Source organism: Onthophagus taurus, chromosome 3 (assembly GCF_036711975.1).
Source record: "Onthophagus taurus isolate NC chromosome 3, IU_Otau_3.0, whole genome shotgun sequence".
NCBI classification, from domain to species: Eukaryota; Metazoa; Arthropoda; class Insecta; order Coleoptera; family Scarabaeidae; genus Onthophagus; species Onthophagus taurus.
Genome location: NC_091968.1, coordinates 24,356,198 through 24,366,007, shown reverse-complemented (window position 1 = coordinate 24,366,007; position 9,810 = coordinate 24,356,198).

The window sequence follows — 9,810 nt, the reverse complement described above, 5'->3', positions numbered from 1 at the left end:
TTACCAAAGTGTTAATAAAAGTGTCCCCTTTCCAATGAACCAACGCGTTTTGAAAAATAACTTTTAGTTTTTGAGAAAACAATATTTGAAGTTTTGATAAAATTTTCGATGTTGCAATTTTCATCGATAATTTTCTAAATTCGCTATAAAATTAATTTCTTGAAGGATCCTTGTGGAAATATCACCAATTATTAACTAAAGTATCCTCTTTTTAATGCAACAAGCCGTTTTGAAAAATCGCTTTTAGTTTTTGAGAAATAAATTTTTGAATTTGAACTTTGCAATTATCGTCAATTAAGTTTTAAAAATTCGTATAAAATCGATTTCTTGAAATGTGAGTATGAAAATTTCCCAAAGCGTTAATAAAAGTGTCCTCTTTCCAATGAACCAACCCGTTTTGAAAAATAACTTTTAGTTTTTGAGAAAACAGTATTTCAAGTATTGATAAAATTTTCAATGTTGGAATTTTCATCGATAGTTTTCAAAATTCGCTATAAAATTAATTTCTTGAAGGATCCTTGTGGAAATATCACCAATTATGAATTAAAGTATCCTCTTTTTAATGCCAAAAGCCGTTTTGAAAAATCGCTTTTAGTTTTTGAGAAATAAATTTTCGAATTCGAATTTTGCAATTTTCGCCGATTAAGATTCAAAAATTCGTCTAAAATCAATTTCTTGGAATATGAGTAAGAAAATTTCCCAAAGTGTTAATAAAAGTGTCCTCTTTCCAATGAAGTAACCCGTTTTGAAAAATATCTTTTAGTTTTTGAGAAAACAATATTTGAAGTTTTCATCGATAATTTTCAAAATTCGCTATAAAATTAATTTCTTTGCAGGATCCTTGTGGAAATATCACCAATTATTAATTAAAGTATCCTCTTTTTAATGCAACAAGCCGTTTTGAAAAATCCCTTTTAGTTTTCGAGAAATAAATTTTTGAATTCGAATTTTGCAATTTTCGCCGATTAAGTTTTGAAAATTCGTATAAAATCCATTTTTTGGAATATGAGTATGAAAATTTCCCAAAGTGTTAATAAAAGTGTCCTCTTTCTAATAAACCAACCCGTTTTGAAAAATATCTTTTAGTTTTTGAGAAAACAATATTCAAAGTTTAGATAAAATTTTCGATCTTGCAATTTTCATCGATAATTTTCAAAATTCGCTATAAAATTAATTTCCTGAAGGATCCTTGTGGAAATATCACCACTTATTAATTAAAGTATCCTCTTTTTAATGCAAAAAGCCGTTTTGAAAAATCGCTTTTAGTTTTTGAGAAATAAATTTTTGAATTCTAATTTTGCAATTTTCGCCGCTTAAGTTTTAAGAATTCGTATAAAATCCACTTCTTGGAATATGAGTATGGAAATTTCCTAAAGTGTTAATAAAACTGTCCTCTTTCCAATGAACCAACCCATTTTGAAAAATAACTTTTAGTTTTTGAGAAAACAATATTTGAAGTTTTGATATAATTTTCGATATTGCAATTTTCATCGATAATGTTCAAAATTCGCTGTAAAATTAATTTTTTGAAGGATTCTTGTGGAAATATCACCAATTATTAATTAAAGTATCCTCTTTTTAATGCAACAAGCCGTTTTGAAAAATCGCTTTTAGTTCTTGAGAAATAAATTTTTGAAATGATGCACATTTTTTTCGAATTTTGAAAAATAACTTTTAGTAGTAGTAGTGAAAGTATTTATTCCGGAATTACAATTATTATACAAACATTATTTACAATTAATCCTCCTGCCCTTGTTGAACTCTAATCCATATAATAATTACAATTTACTTCATATCCTTCAACAAATAACTAATTGACATTCGGTAAAGGGTTGTTATCCGAAAGAAATAACGATGTGAGACTGTGGTTTTCAGTTATTTTTAAATTGCTGTTATTAGCAAGTGCAACTATTCGGTCTGTAATTGGTGTTATTTTACATTTCTCAAAAAGAAGTTGATTCGATGGGTTATAAAGTGGATTTCTAGGGTTTCTTAGTTTTGTTATGCATCTTAAACACGTTCCCTCGGCAACTTCAAGATTTCGTCTGGCTTGATTTCCTACGTCGCACAAAATTGATGCTCCATAATCCAAAATCGGTCTGCAGATGGTTTTATAAACGTCAACTGCGCATTTAAAACTGATGCCTCTGGTTTTATATGTTAAACATCTAAAATATTTCGCCATAGCGTTAGATTTCATTTTAAATTTTTTAGTGTGAATATTAAATTTTAATTTGTTATCTAGATCAATTCCTAAATATTTGCACACCTTAATTGGAGTAATCAACATATTAACTATCGATATTTTAGGTGATCTATCAGATATTCTATGGAATGGTAATAATAACTGTGTTTTTTTGTTTATTAATTTGAATACACCACGTCCTATACCAGCTTTCTATTTTTTCCGTCAGATTTTGAAGTAACTTTTAGTTTTTGAGAAAATAATATTTGAAGTTTTGATAAAATTCATCGATAACTTTCAAAATTCGCTATAAAATTAATTTCTTGAAGGATCTTTGTGGAAATGTCACCAATTATTAATTAAAGTATCCTCTTTTTAATGCAAAAACCCATTTTAATGCAATTTTTGAAATAATCGACAATTTTTGCCGATTAAGTTTTAAAAATTCGTATAAAATCCATGCAAAAAACCATTTTGAAAAATCACTTTTAGTTCTCGAGAAATAAATTTTTGAAATAATCGACATTTTTTGCCGATTAAGTTTTAAAAATTCGTATAAAATCCATTTTTTGGAATATGAGTTTGAAAATTTCCGAAAGTGTTAATAAGAGTGCCCTCTTTCCAATGAACCAACCCATTTTGAACAATAACTTTTAGTTTCTGAGAAAACAATATTTGAACTTTTGATAAAATTTTCGATGTTGCAATTTTCATCGGTAACTTTCAAAATTCGCTATAAAATTAATTTCTTGAAGGATCCTTGTGGAAATATCACCAATTATTAATTAAAGTATCCTCTTTTTAATGCAAAAAACCATTTTGAAAAATCACTTTTAGTTCTTAAGAAATAAATTTTTGAAATAATCGACAATTTTTGCCGATTAAGTTTTAAAAATTCGTATAAAATCCATTTTTTGGAATATGAGTTTGAAAATTTCCGAAAGTGTTAATAAGAGTGCCCTCTTTCCAATGAACCAACCCATTTTGAACAATAACTTTTAGTTTTTGAGAAAACAATATTTGAAGTTTTGATAAAATTTTCGATGTTGCAATTTTCATCGATAATTTTCAAAATTTGCTATAAAATTAATTTCTTGAAGGATCCTTGTGGAAATATCACCAATTATTAATTAAAGTATTCTCTTTTTAATGCAAAAAGCCGTTTTGAAAAATCGCTTTTAGTTTTTGAGAAATAAATTTTTGAATTTGAATTTTGCAATTTTCGCCGATTAAGTTTTAAAAATTCGTATAAAATCCAATTCTTGGAATATGAGCATGAAAATTTCCCAAAGTGTTAATAAAAGTGTCCTCTTTCCAATGAACCAACCCGTTTTGAAAAATAACTTTTAGTTTTTGAGAAAACAATATTCGAAGTTTTGATAAAATTTTCGAGGTTGCAATTTTCATCGATAACTTTCAAAATTCGCTATAAAATTCATTTCTTGAGGGATCCTTGTGGAAATATCACTAATTATTAATTAAAGTATTCTCGTTTTAATGCAAAAAGCCGTTTTGAAAAATCGCTTTTAGTTTTTGAGAAATAAATTTTTGACTTTGAACTTTGCAACTTTCGCCCATTAAGTTTTAAAAATTCGTATAAAATCCACTTCTTTGAAAATAAGTATGAAAATTTCCCAAAGTGTTAATAAAAGTGTCCTCTTTCCAATGAACCAACCCGTCTTGAAAAATATCGTTTAGTTTTTGAGAAAACAATATTCGAAGTTTTGATAAAGTTTTCTATCTTGCAATTTTCATCGATAATTTTCAAAATTCGCTATAAAATTAATTTCCTGAAGGATCCTTGTGGAAATATCACCAATTATTAATTAAAGTATTCTCTTTTTAATGCAAAAAGCCGTTTTGAAAAATCGCTTTTATTTTTTGAGAAATAAATGTTTCTTAAAAGAAATAAATTTCTTAACAAGACCTTCCATATTTTTACACCTTTTTTTAAAACCATTGACAAAAAAAATAATAAAAAGTAAAATTTTTCACATGATGTTGGCAAAGACTTCATTAAGAACTAAGGAACCCCACTTCTAAGTCAAAAAAATGGGTAATTACGGTTTGGGAAATGAGATAAACGTCGGCAGTAAAGTTTTTTTGCATAATGTAAAAAGGTTTTAGGCGGGGAATCGTAATTTTCTGTTGCAAGCAAAAGAACATTGTACCAAGCAGTATTGTTAAGTTGGTGAGAAACGGCCTCAAAAACTCAATATATACAAAACGGTCCTTGCAAATTTCGTTTTTAATTCGTTTCGAAACACTCATTTAAGAATTAAAACGAGTCTCTTGCGATTAAAAGAGAAATTTTAAACGCGGATGTTGTTGAAGAGGAAAAATGATCGGTTACGTTGTCGCTTTAATTTTATGATTTTAGAAAATCGCAAGATGCTTCCATATCTTTATGTAATTCAATTTATTTAGTTTCTGGATAATCACAAGTTTTCATAATTCTTATTTCATTGTTCACCCACAATTACGCCTTGCATAATTCGGTTGTAGTTGGTAAGTAGGACGAAAAAAACGACAAAAAAGAGGTAAATGAGGACATACCATACAAAAATTGCGAATGTATGGGAAAAGATTTGCAAAAACCGAAAATAATTAGCTGTTTATAACCAAAATTTGTTGCATTTTGTATTATTTATCTAGTTGTGCATTAAAATTGCACAAACAGGCCGTTAATTTCCGGAAGTTGCTAACATTAAATGCATGCTTCGAAGATTTTTTAAACGACAAGACAAATGGGAGATGATGTAATCCTTGTTTATTCTAGATGTCTTTAAGACGCAGTTTTAAAAAATAAAATCGTTAATCAATTAACGCTTTTTTATTGTTATAGGAAGATTTATTTTACTAAATAATATGTTGTTTAATAAATAATAATTAATTGAAGCAGCTAAAAGCGAATTTTGGTTTAAATAGTATAGGCAACTTTAATTACATTTTAGTATACTTGGTGGTTGATTTAATAATTTAAATTTCTAAATTTAATCGAATTTGTTTAATTAATTAAAAATAACTTTTATTTCAAAAAAAATAGATTAAAATAATAATCCTTAGACGTTAATAATAAAAAAAATCATAAAAAATTATTTAATTTTTAGGTTAGAAAATTGGCGGAGGCGCCGGTAAAATTTAATTCATAAAATTAATTTAAACAATTTCTTATACTTTAAATAACATAATGAGTGTTCATCGGACTTTGGATAAAGTTAAGATATAATTTTTTTTATAATAATTTTATTTTTATTATTAATTTTAAGTGGTTGGTAATGCTGAAGAGATATAACCTCACTTTTTATATGTTAATGTCAAAGTGTTGTTTATAGAGAATTTCTTTTCAAATTTATGTAATGATGTAAAAAATAATGCCTTTGAAACATATTTCGAAGATATATTGAGGTAAATATTATGATAGATAATTTTGTAATAACCTATAATTAATTTTTACTAAAAAAATTTTTTGTTACAGGTTTTTATGGTATAATCGGAACACTTTCTTAAACCACTTCATTATCGATGAGCTGGAAAATTGTTTAAAGAAAATAAACTTATTACATACTCAAGAGATAATGCTGGAGGAAACTACGAAAAATATAAGGTAATAAACCAAAAATTTATTTTTAAACAAAATACATTTTAAAAGTTAATTGTAATCACAACGAATTACAGTATGCTTTAATTTTGCTTGTTTATTAAAGATTTATTAAAAAATAACAATTTAAGACAGTTTAAAAATTAAAAAATAATATAGGCAACTTATATTACACATTTGCTATCTTGGTTGCATATCCTTTTAACTCTACTTTTTTACATAAATTTTTTTTTATCTAATCTTTATTTTAAATGATTTTTCTTTTTATGTATATGAAAGTTTGAATCTTAAAACGCAGCGAGCGTAACGTGTATTAGAAAAAAACCTCTTCCTAAGAACGAAGAATTGACTTTAAACGGCCACTTTCTTCGTTTCGGTTCCTGCTCATTCATTTGAACCATTCTCGGTTTTAATCGGACCTCGACCTCTCTATACATAGAGTGAAATCCGAATCGATTTCCTGTCGGTTTTATTTTTGATGCTACGTAAGGTATTCGTTGTAATACGAGTTCAAAGGTATTTCGTGATTGACTCAATGATTTTTATTTAGTTATTAAGTTGGTATTAGTGAAATAAAGGATTATTTACCTACTCAAGACTTCTATTACACATAACTTACATAAAATGGAACACAATATCCTCTACCTTTTAGTTGCTTTCGAATAATAAATTTTTACGTGAGAAATATGTGAAAGTTTTGATCGCTATTTGGAGATAATTGTAGATATTTTCGTATGATCGATAATTTGTACCCTGTACAGGGCAATTTTATCTTTAAACAATATATTGGGCGTGAAATACAATATAAATAACCTATTGTATTTAAAATAGACAAGAAATAAATCGAGGAATTTAAGTTAATACTGTAAAATTTCGATATAACGGACTTAAGATATACTACTTAGTGAATGTTGAAGAAGAAATTTGTCGAAATTGTTGATGCAGATCTAAGTACTAGTATTCGTCAAATTTCTTACCAACTCGAAGTTTCCCAGAACTTTGTTTGGCGTACATTGAAAACTCATAGTTTGTATCCCTACCATTTCCAAAAAGTGCAAGGACTGACTCCCGCTGATTATCCTTTGCGGTTGCAATTTTGCGAGTCTCTACTAAATCGTATCAACAGAGAAGCAGATTTTGCGACCAGTATACTGATAGCGGATGAATGCTGCTTTACCAGACATTTAATGGTGTTCTAAATTTTCCAAATTACCATGTGTGGTTGGACGAAAATCCACAACAGCGATTCAAAGATTTAATGGAAATTCTTATTTACAGTTTTTACAAGAAAGTCTGCCAGAACTCCATATATAATAGATAACATATAGATAACAAAACTACTGAAACCATAAATTGTCTGGTTTTACAGCTCCTTCAAAAAAGAGGATGGCAAGTGAGATGACAAGTATTTTAATTGTTCTTTATTGAATATCAGCGGTTCTCAAAAATGGACGTTAATTTATTTAAAAAATTAACATGCGATATCTTAAGTTTTGAACAAACGTTATTAAGAAAATCTCTTCACTTTGACCCCTAGTACCTACCTTTTAATCTGCTCCGTATGTTATAAAGCACCCTATATTATACAGTGCTTCCCAAAAGTAACGGAAAAATTCGTTAAAACAATTAAAAACGGTTTATAGAAAAATCGCTGAGGATTTAAATTTTTTCGCCATTTTTAAACTAGTTATGACAGCATTGATATTTTTTTCAAATAGCAACCAGGATATTTTTCTGAATTTGGTACAGGCAAAATTAATATTAGTTACATAACAAAATTTTCGAGAAAAATTGCCTTAAAGTTTCATGATTTTCCATTCATTTAAGGTAGAAAAATAGCGGTAGCAACGCGTAACCATGGCAACCGGTTGGTTTAGATATTTTATTAAGACAATGATTAATTTTTGATATCTGAAACAATTGGTTGGCATGGTTACGTATAGCTACTGCTATTTTTCTATCTGAAATGAATGGAAAATCATAAAACTTTAAGATAATTTATCTCGAAAATTTTCTTATGTAACCAATATTAATATTGACTGTACTAGATTCAAAAAAAAGGCATCTTTCATGTTCCGTAATAGAAATGGAGCATTGCTATTTGAAAAAAATATCGATGACGTCATTACTCGTTTAAAAATTGCGGAAAAATTTTAAAATTTATACCAAACAATTCCAAAAAATGTAAATCTTTAGACCCGTCTCACCGATTATGCCATAAACTGTTTTTAATGGTTTTAACGAATTTATCCGTTTCTTTTGGGAAATCCTGTATATACCGGGTGTTTCATTTAAAATGACATATAAAAAAAGTTTCAAGTAACATTTTTTTATATTTAATACCCAATACTGATTAATGTTTTTTATTCTCTTTTTTCTTTTTTGAGATAAATGCGTCATGAAAGAACACCATGAAGTTGTCCATTAGTCTATTATATGATAACTAACTTCTGGTTAAGAATGTCAACGTCAATTTTGACATATTTGTAATCGTTATGAAAAATCCTTTAAAATGAGTACAAACATGACATATTTATCTTTAATATTAATGAAGTTATAGTCAACTTCCGGTTGGAAATGTCAATGTCATTTTGATATCTTCTTAGTTTTATAAAATGTCTTAAGATTTGTCACAAAAACAAAAATATAATAAAAAAATTCAGAAATTAAGGTTGGCATTGATATTTAAAAATTAAATTGCTATCTTCATTGTTGCTAACTTTGGGTTTAATATTTTTTATTCCAACTTTTTTGTTTTTTGAGATAAGTGCGCCATGTTTGGACTCATTTTAAAGGTTATTTTATAAACATTACGAATATAATAATAAAATTGAAGTTGACATTATCACCACAAAGTTTTTTTTCTTAGTCCTGCGTCGAAACTCTTTCAAAAAACATCAAAATTATTTTTTTGGCGCACGGCTAAACACGAATATTTCTAGATCTAGTGGTAGTTCTAGTTTTTGTGCAATAAAAATATATAACATAATAATATCTTATGCTAACTAGCGCTACATATCACTGCCATTAGATCTAACACAAGACCTAGAACTAGAATCGATAGTGCTAGTGTAAAAAAAGAACTAACACTAGACCTAGAACTAAAAACATTCAAGGTTAATGTTTTTTATTCTCTTTTTTGTTTTTTGAGATAAATACATCATGTTTGGAAAGAATACATCATCAAAGAACACCATGAAGTTGTCCATTTGTCTATTATATGATAACTAACTTCATGTTTAAAATGTTAATCTCAATTTTGACATATTTGTAATCTTCATTAAGATTAGACCGAAAACTAAAAACATTCGAAATTAGCCCTATGTCTCTCAAACCCCAATGATTCTAGTTCTAGGTCTTGTGTTAGTTCTAGTTTTACTGCAATAAAAAAATGCAACATAGTGACACCTTATGTTAACTAGCGCAACCTACCACTGTCGTGTTTACACAAACCCAACATTCGGGTTTAACTCAACCCGGAATTTCCAACCCACCCTCTGCTCCATGCCCAACCCGACATTTGAGAAATTCGCACTGGTTTAAATGTTAATTAACCTAACTCAAAGTGAAATTTCTACACAAAATTCTGAAATATATCAGTAAATTAGGTAGATCCGAATGTCACGTATAAATAGGGGGGGCCCTACTCCCTTCTAAAAAAATATGTCACACCTGAGTGACAAAGAATAGAGTGTTGCAGGAGCAATTTTTAAATCTGTAATCGAAAGGACACAGAAAGATATCACTCAACAGAAGAATAGTTTCAGTAAATAGTCTTTAGCCAGTAGTATTGTAATCTCCAAGCACTTAGTAGTGTTTTGGCAGCAGTATATAGTCTTCTGAAAGCATTAAATAGTCTTTCCAACAATATTTAGCATTCTGAAGGTAGTTAATAGTCTTTTGGATACAGTATCTTGTCTTTCCAAGCAGATAATAGTTTCTCCCAGCAGTATTTACTCTTCTCTAAGCAGGTCGTTATCTTTTCTAGTAGTATATAGCGCTTTGAAAACAGTAAGTAGTCTTA